Source organism: Nomascus leucogenys, chromosome 16 (genome assembly GCF_006542625.1).
Source record: "Nomascus leucogenys isolate Asia chromosome 16, Asia_NLE_v1, whole genome shotgun sequence".
Taxonomy (NCBI): domain Eukaryota; kingdom Metazoa; phylum Chordata; class Mammalia; order Primates; family Hylobatidae; genus Nomascus; species Nomascus leucogenys.
The window spans coordinates 79,492,620-79,506,564 of NC_044396.1; the positions used below are offsets into that span (position 1 = coordinate 79,492,620).

General features: G+C 40.8%; 1 long non-coding RNA gene across 1 annotated transcript in view; it reads right to left on the reverse strand.

The window, feature by feature from the left end:
- Positions 1 to 13,945, reverse strand: part of LOC101176139 — a 187,560-nt gene that overhangs the window by 123,888 nt on the left and 49,727 nt on the right. The window contains exon 5 of the long non-coding RNA XR_001115920.2: positions 2,121 to 2,254. This is a non-coding gene — a long non-coding RNA (uncharacterized LOC101176139). The remainder of the gene's footprint in view (positions 1 to 2,120; positions 2,255 to 13,945) is intronic.

Sequence of the window (13,945 nt, forward strand, 5' to 3'; positions counted from 1 at the left end):
TTTTCTAATCTTTAAGCAAACTCTGAGATAAGTGACTATGATGTTTATTCCATAGATGCAGAAGATTTGTCAAGTAACTCCCCAAAGTAAAAGGGAGGGCTGGAGTTTAGACTCGTGACTGTTCTGCTCTAACCCAAGTAATTCTGGATCCCAGACTCCCCAAATGACAAGTTATTCCAGAAATACTCAGAAAAAGGAGGGTGCCGTATGTCGCACATGGAAAAATAGAAAAAGTAACAGAATCCAGCCAAAGGATTCCCAGAAATTGAGGCTCTTCTGTTCTTGGCATTTGCATCTTTGGATGTGTGTTTTTTACATTGCTCTATGCGAAAGGTATGTTTCAATGTCATTTTTTTTTTCTCCTCCCGTCTTACCACTGAGGAATCACAGGGAATAGACTTGACATCTGTGAACTCAATTTACCCTAGAAAAATGTTTCAGTCACACTTAAAATAAAAAGGGCATCAATTAGAATAAGAAGGACACTTTATTGCCTAGGAGGACTGAACTTTTTTGGACCTGGGGCACTTTATCAGCTTCATCTTTAGCTCTAGTATAATCAAAAGGTCAGGATCTCCATTGGACCTTAGAAATTTTTTATTTTTCTGTAAGATTTTCTGAATGCCTGCCATGTGTGAAGGGAAATGCCTGGACTTCTATGCATATGTATTTCATTGTCTCCCCACATCTACCCAGGAAGACAGGCACAGTGAGCCTTCCATGTTGTAGATGAGGAATCTAAGTCTCAAAGACAGAGAAGTAATTTCTCAAGGTCACACTGTAAGTAAAAGGCAGAGGAGGGATTGGAACCCTGGATCCTCTTTATTACACCAAGCCTGCCTCACAAGGATGCCAGTCTCTCATCACTCACTGGGAAAGACCCACTCCTCCCATTCATGATAAGTTAATGCTATCCAATACAAACCCCAAAGCAGGCATAAAATATGAAGTAGCGAAACTCAGGCAGGCAGAAAGCAGAGGGGTTTAGACATGGCTGTTGTCTGCAGCAGGGAGAAGTTCCTGGCAACATGACCCTGAAAATAACAATGAGTGACTGAAGCTAAGAAGGAAGAATCTTCCAAGGACTCTGAAACTAGATATTTTCTCAAGCCCCACCTATGGACAAACACAAATCATGGAGAAATAAAGATGCCAGTCTCCAGGAAGCACCAGAGTTAAATTCATTCTGGCATTTAACTCCTGGCATTAACAGTTAGCTGGGAAATTAAAACAAACCAACACACAAACACAAAAAATAATCAATGGAAAAAAGTTAAAAAAAAATCAATGGACAGTGGTTTCATAGCAGATGGCAAAGAGGAATATTAAAAGCTATATTTTATGTGGAACTCCTTTTCTTCTGATTTCCTTATTAGATGTTTTGTATATCGAGGCCCATAGCTCCAAGCAGCCTCCATAAAGTAGAGGCTAAGAATTGCAATTTGTAGGTTAAAAAACTGTGCTTGAAATTCCTTGTTTGTCCCTTGTTTGCCATTTCTCTACCCTTCTATACCTGGCCCACACCCTAGGAAGATGACTTGTATAAACTACGTAAATGAGCTCCTTGCCTTCTGGCTCCTAATTGGGTTTAGTCAATGAGACCTATTAGCAGGAAGATCGGAAGGTAGGAGAATGACATCTGACTTTTTATTACTTTAAATTCCTTCCTGTCAGGTCTTAAATTGGCTGCAACCTTCCTTTGAAAGTTGCAGCTCCCTTCAGAAAGCTCTTTCTTACAGCTCTAGCATCTCCCCAGACTTCAGTAAATACTTCCTCCCTGTGCCCCGAGTCCTAGGCTTAGAGTGAAAATGGGTCTCTGCTGCCACTAACCCTGGGATGCTTCACCCTCCCTTGTGAGTTTCCCTTAGTTCTGCCCACATCTTTGTAAATAGTCTCTTCATGGAACTTTCCTCAATCACCTCTTTTAAATGTTTGAGCTGGTTATGTTGGGAAGGGCCCCACGATGGGAGGAACAATGACTAAGTCACGGAAAGGTTAAGTAGCTTGTGCAAGGTCATACAAATAGTGCATTAGTTAAAGCAATGCTTGTTTCTGTAACAAATAAAGCCCCATATCTCAGTGATTTTAAGTAAAGATACATTAAGTTTTTTTTTACTTACGTCAGTCCAAAACAGGGTTCCTGAGTAGCAAGTGGCTCTTCTTCAAGTGGTGATCCAGAGAAGAAGCTCCTTGCATTTTCTGGCTCTGCCATATTCAACACATCTTTCAAGGTGACCATGTTCATCGCACAAAGCTGGAAGAGGGAAAGAGTATGGAGGCTTGAACATGGCAGGTTGTGTTTCATGCCCTCTATTCATGTTTCATTGGCTGAAGCTCAATTGCATGGCTGTCCAATTGCAAGAGATTCCCAGAGATGGTGAGCTCAGGAGGATTAAAAAAAGAGTTTGGGAAAGCTCTTGACAATTTCTACCTCAGAAGTGTGTTTGGAAACACAAACTCAAATCCAAAGCCTTTCACTCAAAACACAAGGCCTCCAGTTCATGGTGTATACAGTTATTTAATGTGTGCATTAAGTAATAAGAATCATCCATGTGTCTTCCGGAGGGGAAGAGACAGAACCAGAGAAAATTTTATAATGTGATAGTGTCAGCCCATGATTCTACCAAGGGAGTATCTATTCTGAAAAAGTGTAAGATGGGAAACAGGGACTGCTGCTGCCTCCACCTATCACAGTAAACACTTACTTTACTTATATTACCGATAAAGTAATATGTAAGTGACTGCACATAAGTCTAGCATTTAAGGACATTGATTTTTATATCACTTGTTATTTATATAAAAATAACCATATATATATTTAATAGTAAATATCACTGTAAAAGGATTATGTGAACAAAAATATGCATTCCATGATGATTTACAGTCCCAGTTAGAAATTCCAAGGGTCATTTTGATTATATGCCCTGTTTTCTTTATCCACTAAATTTAGAACCGACATCTCCACTGTATTCAAACTGTAGCTCTCTCTCTTTCCACTCACATCTCTGTGGATTTCTCTCTACTGCCTGTGAGTTTTATAGTGTTAGTACATACTCTGAGAACACAGACACAGTGGGACTTTTTGCATTGCTATGTAAATCTGCAGATTCACTACTCAATAAGTATTGACCTGTTGACTTTGCCTTTTTTCCACCTCATGAGCATTTCCAATGATCCAGAAATGTGGAGAAAGAACAAGTCCCATGAAGGTAAATTTTCCCTGAGTAACCTGGGGAACTCACATAAAAATGGGCTGACACAAATGTTATTTCAAGATTTAAAAACAATATATTTGAATCCTACATCAAGAAGTAAAATATCATAAGCTCTCAGCCTGCTGATCGACTCTACAGCACTGTTTCTCATCATTATAATATCCAAATATAAGAATGTGGAGGAAAGAGAATTTCAAGCTCCATAGGATTATCATAGATATTACTCCATTGATCTAGTCATTCACTGAGTGTAAGACCATGTGTCCATAGCAGTGAAGAAACTTCTGTTCCTGCCATCAAGGATCTTACCTGGGGTAGACAGATAGTGCACACATCATCAAATTTTTTATAAAAAGGTAATTACTGCTGGCAATAAGTGGGGTAAAGGAAATCAAATTCAGGTGCTATTTTAGAAAGTGCTCTGAGATGAGCAAGTGGCATGCTATTTTAGAGAAGTGGTCAGAAAAGGTGCCCCTAAGCCTCAGAGCCCTGATTGATGAGCAATCTAGGTAGAGAGTGCAACCTGTGCAAAGGCCTTGAGATCGGGATGGTTTCAGGAAATTCGAGAACACCATGAGTCCATGTGGCTGCAATGGCAACATTGAACGTGAGGTAAAAGGTGGCCAGAGGGATTTTCATGGCCTGTGGAGTTTGTAGGCCAGGATATCAAGAGTTTGAATTGTGTTTGAAGGGTAACGTAAAGCTATGGAGGTAGGTGGGTGATCATCTGTTTTGTTTTGTTACAAGGATCACCCTATTTGCTACATGCAGAATAGGCTCTTTGTGTGTGTGTGGTGGTGGGGAGGAGAATTGACAAGAGTAGAAGCAGAGAGATAAATTGAGAAATCAGAAATGACTTGGACCACAAAGGTAGACTCAGAGGTGGTGAAAGTGGTCAGATTAAGGATGCACTTGAAAGTGGAGTTCTCAGGACCTGCTGATGGCTATGGCATGGCTGTGAAGGAAAGTGAAGAATCAGGATGGCTCCCAGGTTTTCAGCCTTGGCACTAGTGAAAGGATTGGCAACAGCTGAAATGGAAGCAACTGGGAAAGATGTTCTGCCCTAGTGGTGGAAAACATGCCACTGGCTCAGCTGGATACTTCCAAAGGGCTGCTCTGGTAATACGTCTAGTCAACAGATATTTGATGAGGACTTCTGCCCTATCCTCAAGGAGTCCCAGGCTGCAAAGAAAAACTGATGTACAAGCAGGTGATCATGCTGAGAGAGAAAGCCCACAAGTTATTCTGGGAATAAAGAAAAGGACAATGAAGCCAAATGTGGACTCAGGAAGGCTTTTTGGAGGAAATGACACCTAGCTAAGACTTGAAAGATGAATAAAAGCCAAAGAGGTTGGGAGAAGCAGTCAGGCAGTGGAAACAGCATTAGCAAAAGCACAGAGAGCTGGAACAGCGTGACAACAAACCACACACATCCCACCCACCAGGGAAGTGGAGGGTGGAAGGGAGCACAGGGATGCAGTTAGAGACATTTGCAGGTTCCAATCATAGATGGTTTTTATGCTGTTCCTCAGACACAGGCATCTATCCTATAAGTCTAAAGAGGAAACCATTGAAGAGTTTAAGAAAGGAGTGCCAGTGTCAGGAATTAGGATGACAAGCTCAGTTTCTAGGAGGTCCAGATAGTAACAAATAAGAACATGTCTTTGGCATTCATTGCTTCTACCACACATTTTGCCTTTGATCCCGGTTTTCTTGGGTGAGTTCTTCTATTGTATGTTCCATAGTCTCCTGGTCTAGAAGGTATAAAAGCTTATTCTTTAAGTTTAATTTTCTGCATTCTTCCAGTAAAGGTCTAGCGTGGAAGAAGAAATCTACAGAGTTCCCTGATATATTGCCTGGCTAGGATTTAAGCAAGATATTCATGAACCATCTTGAAATATCAGAAATAAAGATTCACTCCCAAACCCACCACCACTATCTGCATAGCTGCTGCCATTTAGTATCAACTGATTTTTTAACTTAGAGTCAATAGCAATGACTAAGTGAGAAATCTCAATAGCTATTTAACTATGAAAAGATAGACATCAAGTCAAGCACAAACTTCAAAACTCTCTAAAATACTAATAGCTAACATTGGCTGACTGTTTACTTATATACCAGGCACTCATCTAAACACATTTCATGCACTAATTAAATGTTTTCAAAACAGCTCTAGGAGATATTTAATTTGACAAATGTAAAAACTAAGACTTAATTTCTTTATCCAGGGTCACACAACCAGAAAGTAGAAAAGCCAAGATTGAACTTCAGGGGTCTTGACCCTAATGCCTTTTCTGGGAAAACAGTCCATAGCTTTACTCAATAATTCTTAAATCTTTTTATTTAAGAAGTATTCTTGAATAAGACCTTCTCTTCCAGAATATTCTCCAAGTCCCACTAACCAAGTTCAATTCCTACCTCTCCCATAATCTTTCCTGCTTAATAGGAGTCATTGCAATCTGATCTCAGATGGCATACGCATTCTATACCAGAAATGTGGTTAATTCCACTGCATTTATTCCCATAAAAACAAGAACTTGTCAACAAAATGAAGACAAGTTTGATTTAAGTATTAATACTTTAAAAGAGTTAAAGGACTCTTTCTTTCTTTTGCACCCTACACACAGAATAAGTACTCCACCAAATGCAACTATCAAGTACCCAGCACACATACACTGTATATACCACATACACATATATAAGCACACATGTGAGTTTGGCCAAAACACATAATAAAAGAAGAAAATTGCAGCAACTTCTGAACCAAAGAAAATGAGAAAAAAAATACATGCCATACAACATTAATTGCAGCAGCATCTGTAGGCTGCAGACTATGTGGGCACAAACAAGATTCAACTTTGTGCATGTAGTTGAATCTTGGCCTTTTATTTGCTATTTGTGTGACACTGAACAAGTTAATCATGCCTCAGTTTCCTCATTTGCCAAATTTGCCACTTTTTTCTTGGGGGTTTACCCTGTAAGGCTCTTGAGCAAGAGTCACACTCTCAAGAAGATTCATTATGCTCTCATATTTTCATTTTGTGTCTTATAATGCATTGATTCATCTTTTGCTCAATTTGACTTCTAATATTCTACATGGCTTAAAGAATAAAGTATGTGGACCTGTCCAGAGCAGATGACCATCTGCCTCTAAGCTTGAGGCTCTTAATTCCAGCTCCATTGCCCATTGGTTGTAGTCATAGAACAGGGAAAATTTAATTCAAAACTCTCAATCCACCCTGGAGAAGGAAATTAGAGCCCAGAAGAATAATATGCCTTGACCAAGGTCACAGAGTATGTTAACAATAAAGCCAGAACTAGAAATCAAAGCTTCCTGTACTCAGCCCAGTTTCTACTAGTAAATATTTCCTGAATGCATATTAATGTTTCAGGGCCTGTGGATACAGAAATGAATAAAGCACAGTCCCCACACAAAAATATTGCCAATTGTATTGAACCCAACAGATGACCAATTGCAATGCTTCCTAACCTTGTTTGTGTCTGTGTCTGAGACACATGATACTTTCCTAACATGGGCCCTTGGAGAGTTGATTCCCAGCCACTCAGTATTTACAGACTGGAAATTCACTAACCTGTAACCGTACCAGTTCCCAGTAGAAACTTGCACATTCAGAAATATTCTGAATAATCCTCACATGGAAGATGAGGATGCTTCTGAGGAGGAAAATGCCAAAAGTAAGATAAATCAGACCAATGACTTAAAGCTGCTGGAAAGACATGTACATTTAGCAAGACGTCTGGAAGTGGGGGCTCTAAAGCTGATAGAATAGCTTGTGACCTCAAAGCATTAGATTGATGTCTCTCACCTTCTCTCAGTCTTTCCCTCATGGGCTCAGGTTGGCATCCCTATCTTTAGGTATCACGATTTGACATAACTGCATTTAAAGGCAAGAAACACAAGGCAATCAAGATGGAGCGAGTGGTGTAGCAGGAGGAGAGAGAGAAGAACAGAGAGAGAGAGAGAGAGAGCACTTGCCATGTATCTCTCCTTTTAGGAAGGAAGATAAATCTATCCTAGATAACCAGGAGTCCCCTTAAATCTCCCTCGGCAGAGCTGGCTCACATAGCTGCCCTGCTGCAAAGGAGGCAGGCAAGCATGCATCTGGCTCATTCAACATACATAATTAGAGTCAGGTAAGGGAAAAACCAACTTCAGCATGACTATTGGTAGGCAAACAAAAATGTCTGCTGCACCCAAACTGTGTAGGTTTGTTGAAGGAATGCATGATCCTCCCTGGGAGTCATAAATAGCTCTACTTGCAGAGCCAGCATCCAGGAGTTTGCAAATCTCTAGTCCTCAGGCCTAAGAAAACTTTCTGAACCAAGCTGGAAGGGGGAAGAAACAGGCCAGGCAGATTTCAAGGACACCTGCCATTCTGGAAGGGGGAAGAAAGAGTCTAGGCAGATTTCAAGGACACCTGCCATTCTTCTACACATCACATTTTGCCAGATTTTACCCTCCATGCCTGGGTCCTCAATGGCCTGTGATAATGGAATATTACTCTTCACTAAGGTGTGGAATTCTGCCATTTACCACAGCTCAGAATTTTATCAACTGTTGATATTGGAATTCTACCCCAAGCAGATCTTCCATTTAGCCATCATCCAGGGCTCAGAATCTTGCCATTCCCAGAACCTCAATCCCCACCCCATTTATTTCTGAGAACTTGAGGGTAGCAAGAAGATGTCAAATCCCAACCTAGTGAGTCAATGTAATTGATTCCTAGTGAAGAGTCAGTTGCCTTGTAACCTCCCAAGATAGCTGTGATTAGAAATCTGGATTCTCAAAGCTAACTTTGGGTCCACCCATTGCTGAGTCTGTCCCCTCCTCCCCCAGCTCCTCCCTTGGAAATGTCCCAAAACAATGTGCCATGAGACTCATCTTCCCCTCTATGAGTAATAAGTCCTGCAAGGGGCATGTCAGAAGTGCCCTGACAGGAAAGCCTGGCGACCTGCCAGAGGAACCTTTCACTTTTTTCCGCATGCTCTGCTCTGTTTCCCTTTTCCTCCTAAAGGGAAAATCTGAAGGCGTTCAGTTTAGTCACCCAGGGTAAGCCGTTTTGACTTGTCGACAGTAAATACTGCTCTATCCTAACTCCCCGTGACTGACACACAAGCCTGTTATTTCAACATCACTCTCTGAAACCCCCCTCCAGAAACCTCAAGGCAGTTGTATATGTTGTCAGTAGGTCTATGGGCCTGGACAAGGCATTCTGGTGTAGTGAAAGTCAACGTCCCTGGAGTCATTCAAACTGAGTTGGACTCTCAGTCTCTTCACTTTCCAGCTCTGGGATACTGGCTGCCTATCCAGTGAGCCTCTTGTTCTCCTCTGTAAAATGGAGATAATAGTGCCTACTTTACTGGATTGTTGTAATTAATAAACATCATGCTGGTAAAAGGTTTACACCTACAATGGTGCCTGGAACAGAGCAAGTGATTTTAGAAAGTATACACATAGAGGTGTGTGTAGGTGTGTGTGGTGTATGTGTGTATGTGTGTATACTCACTCATTCATGCATGTATGCATTCAACAAATACCTCCTGCCTACTAACTGTCTGGTCTTAATCTAGGTGTTGGATATGTAAATACTAAACAAAATTGTCAAAGTCCCATCTATGTTTAGAGTGGAAGATGGACAATAAATATATAGATGTGTATTGTGACAAGTGTCAATAAGAGCTATGAGGGACAATAAAACATAGTAAAGAGATGAGGAGGACTAGAGAGGCCAAGGCATCCATTTACGTAAGGTCATCAGGGCAAGGCTCTGAGAGGGTGGCATGGAAGGGAGACCTGAAAGAAAAGAGGGAGAAACCACATGTCTTGGTTCCTCTCCACACACTGCCACCAAACTATTTCTCCTATAGCCTTCCCAAGCTCGGTAAATGATAATTCCACTCTAGGAGTTTTCCAGGTCAAAAACCTCACTGTCAGCCTCGACTCCTTCCTTCACACCCACGCTATGCCAACTGTAGATGCAGCCAGCTCTGTGGATGTCTGGGAAGGAGGCTTCCAGGTGGAGAATAGCAAGGTCAAAGGCTGAAGGGCGGAAGCTCCCTGGCCTGCTGTGGACAGTGAGGAGGCCAAGAGACTAGAGAAGGATAGTGAGAGAAGGCCAGAGGATCAGCTGAGGTCACTCACCTGGGACTTTGTGGATAAGATTAAGGAATTTTTAGTTTTCCTCTCAGGAAGAAGGGAAGTCATTGGAGATATGTGGACAGAGGAGTGTCATACTCTGAATTCTGTTAGAAAGGAATCACTCCGGCTAATCTGTGAAGAGACTAGAAGGCCAAGTGCAGAAGCAAGGGATGCATCAGGAGATTCCAGTGACAGATCAACTGGGAAGCCATGGTTGCTTGGTCTAGAGTGGCCATAAGAGAATTGATGATAAGACATCATTTAAGGGTAAATTTTGAGGACAGAGTTGGTTGCAGTTGTTGTTGGAATAGGCTTGGATGTGAAAGAAAGGAGTCAAGGCTGACAGTAAGTTTTTTGACCTGAAAAATTCCTAGATTAGGATTATCATTTACTGAATTGGGGAAAGCTATAAGAAAAGTAGTTTTGTGGCAGTGAGATGGGAATGGGGTGGTGGAACCAAGAGTTCATTCATTGAATAAATATGTTACTGAGACTCTCTTGTGCCAGGCATCTTGCTTAGCACTGGGAATACACTGATGACTAGACAGAAATAGGCTTTGCTCTCATGAAACTCAAGTAGCACAAAGAGACAACATTTATTGAGTCTTTACTAGGATGCAAGCACCATGCTAAGTACTTTTTATTTAATGAAGCTGACTGGTAGGAGAGACAGTCATTAAACCAGTAATTATTCAAATATTTATTTAATTGTGAGTGGAAAAGTACAGAGCATATCCCTGTGTATAATTTAGGAGAACTGCTCCCCAGGCTCCTAAGGGAAGGTGATACTGGGCTAGAGTAGAGAAGCAGTATTTTTGAGAATCTGGCCAATATGGAAAGATTTACTGACATATTCAGATTCGAGACTTTTTTGTTTTTTTAGACGGAGTTTTGCTCTTGTCACTCAGGCTGGATTGCAGTGGCACAATCTCGGCTCACTGCAACCTCCGCCTCCCAGGTTCAAGTGATTTTCCTGCCTCAGCCTCCCAAGTAGCTGGGAATACAGGCGCCTGCCCACAGGTCTGGCTAATTTTCTGTATTTTTAGTAGAGATGGGGTTTCATCATTTGGCCAGCCTGGTCTTGAACTTCTGACGTCAGGTGATCCACCTGCCTCGGCCTCCCAAAGTGCAGGGATTACAGGTGTGAGCCACCGCACTCGGCCTGGAGACCACTTATTTTGCAGGCATGTTACCTCCCCTCTTATCTCTGGGAGTGGGGAGGACATGACCTTCTGCTTGAGTCCATGGATTCAATGATCAGAACCTCCATGATGGAGGTTCCAAAGTGGTCTAGAATCTCTGCCCAGGCCATTTCTTGGCATGGCAGGCTATCCTCTCTGCTCCCTGCCTACCTATCCCACTTGGGCCAATCCAACAGGAAACATCTAGACTGCAGAAGACAATGACTTCTCCCTCTGACTACCACACTTCTACATGAACCCCATTCCTAGGCTCCAATTTACCTCTCCAACCCCATTTAAATGTGTTCCATTGAGCCTCTGATCATGTCTCATCTTGTATGATTCTGAGATTTATCTGATTGCTTGTTTCCCAGCAATACTGCAAACCCCTTGAAGACAGGGATGGTGCCTTGCTCTGCTTCTGTATCCCCAACAGGCATCAGAATGCAAACTGCTCAGGGCTGAAATCACTTGAGTGAGAGACTGTGAGCCAAAGACCTTAACATCATTTAAGAGAGGATGTTTGGAAAGAAAATCATCTTTTCAATGCTCAGAGTTCAGCCTGACTCAGGCTAACCAACGTGCCTATGCAGCTAGGAGATATACCAGAGTGTCAGTTTATTAATTTTCAGTGGGGGGAAGAAGACAAAAGGTTTAGGTTGGTCTGAGTTGGTGAGTTTCCTTCTCGGAAGCCAAGTCACAGGGGAGCCAAATCATGATTGGAAACCATTTTATTTTTATTTTCTCTCTATGAGAAGCCATTTTTGCAGGAATCAGAAAATAATTGAGCTCCTTACGATGTAGTCTGTGAGAGGACTTATGGCAGCATAAATTGCCATTTATAGCTAATGGGGTTATTTCTCCAGCCTGGGTAACCTTATGACATTGTCCATGTATTTCAAGGCATCCAAATCTCTTCTTTGCTGGAAGTGTAACACCACCCACTAGAGCTTACCAGATTAGCCTCTTTAGGCTGAAAAAGATGCGCAGTAAATGATGAACACACAGACATGGGGTTTTTGCTTCACTCGACATAGCGCAAAGGAACTAATTTGTGCTTCCCTTTTCTTTTTGGCGTATTTTGGGAGGCAATCCACCACCTGTTGATTTCAGACTTAAGAAGGTGAAATTGAGGGCCTGGGTGTTCTAGAAACAAACTTTATGTATAGATAATTAAGTTTCAGACAACTAGCTTCAGAGACTACTGGAAATACATTAGGGTTAGCATCAACAAGAAACTTGAGCGTTTAGAAACCATGATGATTTCCGATGTGCCCACAAGAAATTAAATGTTTCAACACAAAAGTCAGGTGTTGAGTGCGTAGGACTGTACAGAGTAAATCGTTCTATTCTTTCTGCATAGTCCTCTATAATTGAAAAAGTCCTTTCAGAACAATTTCGTAGGGAAAGAAAACTTGCATTTTGTGCATCAGCTTTTGTACTTAGGCTTTTACATGTGTTAACACTTATGTTCCTTGCGAAGGCAGATGAAGAAAATGTAGCTGAGTGAAGTTGAGTGGGTTGCTTATTGTCAACAAGTCCTGAGAGACAGAGTCAGTAATTGAAATCAGAGTTGGGGACTCTTGTCCAAGCTTCTCCCACAACAGCATTCTGGGGCACTTCGTGGAGAAATGCCACTCAGCAATCTGCATTCGGCTCTGCTGTTACTGTGGTTTTCAAATTGGCTACACATCAAAAAACAAGTGAGAATCTTGTCAGCCACAGATTTCTAAGCCTGACCTCAGAGGTTCTGATTCTCTGGGTATGGCATGGGCCCCAGGGTTCTAGATTTTTGCATCAGGTAACTATGAATATTCCAGGTCCCTGCCTTCATATAAAGCACCACGAGGTGATAAGTATTACATATTCTTGTTCCTGGTCCTAGGGTTTATATTTAGCTTAATTCTATAAAATAAAAACTTAGGACATTTAACATACTCTGCCTCATTTGATAGGGTTGTCCATGAAATTGAGAGACAGTGGAAAACTCATTGATCTTGCTGTTTACCATGAGTCATAGACCTAGTAACTTAGCCTCTCTGAGTTTCAATGTCTCCATTATTGAAAGCAGGGCTTATAGTAACTACTCTCTAGAGATATGAAATTCAAATACCATAATATGTGTATTAGCTGTAGCAGTAGCCATTTATCAGAGCAGGAGATGAAGGGCACAGGTTCTACAGCCTGACTGCCTAGAGTCATATCCCAAAGCTTTCAGCTACTGACTGTGTGATCTAAGGGAAGTTACTTAACTGCTCTGTGCCTTAGTGTTATAATCTATAAAATAAGAAATAATACTAGTACCAACTCAGAGACTATCAGGAGAAATAAATGAATTAATATGTAAAAGGCTTTGGCTGCTTCACAGGGAGTTTGGTAAGTTGTGTATTTTCATTAATTTCAAATTTTATGTTTGCCTTAATTTTGATGTTAGTCCAGGAATTATTCAGGAGTCAAATGTTTAATTTTAACGTATTTGTGTAGTTTTAAGAGCTCTTCCTGATATTGATTACTATTATTATTGCACTGTGATCCCAGAGTGTGCTTGATATTATTTCAATTTTTGAATTTATTGAGACCTGCTTTATGATCGAGCATGTAATGGACTTTAGAATACATTTTTTGTGCAGATGAGAAGAATGAATATTCTGTCATTGTTGGGTGAAGTGCTGTGTAGATGTCTATGAGGTCCAATTGGTCAAGTATTGAGTTTAAATCTAGAGTTTCTTTGTTAGTTTTCTGCCTTGATAATCTGTCTAATACTGTCAGTGGGATGTTGAAGTCTTTTACTATTACTGTTTTCATCCAAAGCAGTGATAAGAGAAAGTTTATAACCCTGAATGCCTTCATCGAAAAGTTAAAAAGGTCTCAAATTAAAAATCTAACTTTGCACCTAGAGGAATTAGAAGAAAAAAAAAGAAGAAGAACAAACTAATTCCAAGGAAAATAAATAATTAAAATGAAATAGAAGAAAATAATTAAATTAGAGAACTTAAGGAAGTTGAGATGCAAAAATCCATACAAAAAATCAATGAAAGCAAGAGTTTATTCTTTGAAAACATAGACTGCTAGCTAAATTAACAAAAAAAAATGAAAGAGAATATCCTAATGAGCACAATCAGAAACAATAAATGATATTACAGCTGATCCCACAGATATGCAAAAGATCCTCAGGGACTTATGAACTTATGAACAACTCTATGCACACAAATTAGAAAATCTAAAAGAAACAGATAAATTCCTGGAAGCACACAATCTCCCAAGATTGAATCCAGAAGAGATTAAAACCCTGAATAGACTAATATCAACTTCGGAAATTGAATCCATAATAAAGAACCTAACAACAACAACAAAAAAAGCTCTGGACCAGGTAGATTCACAGCTGAATT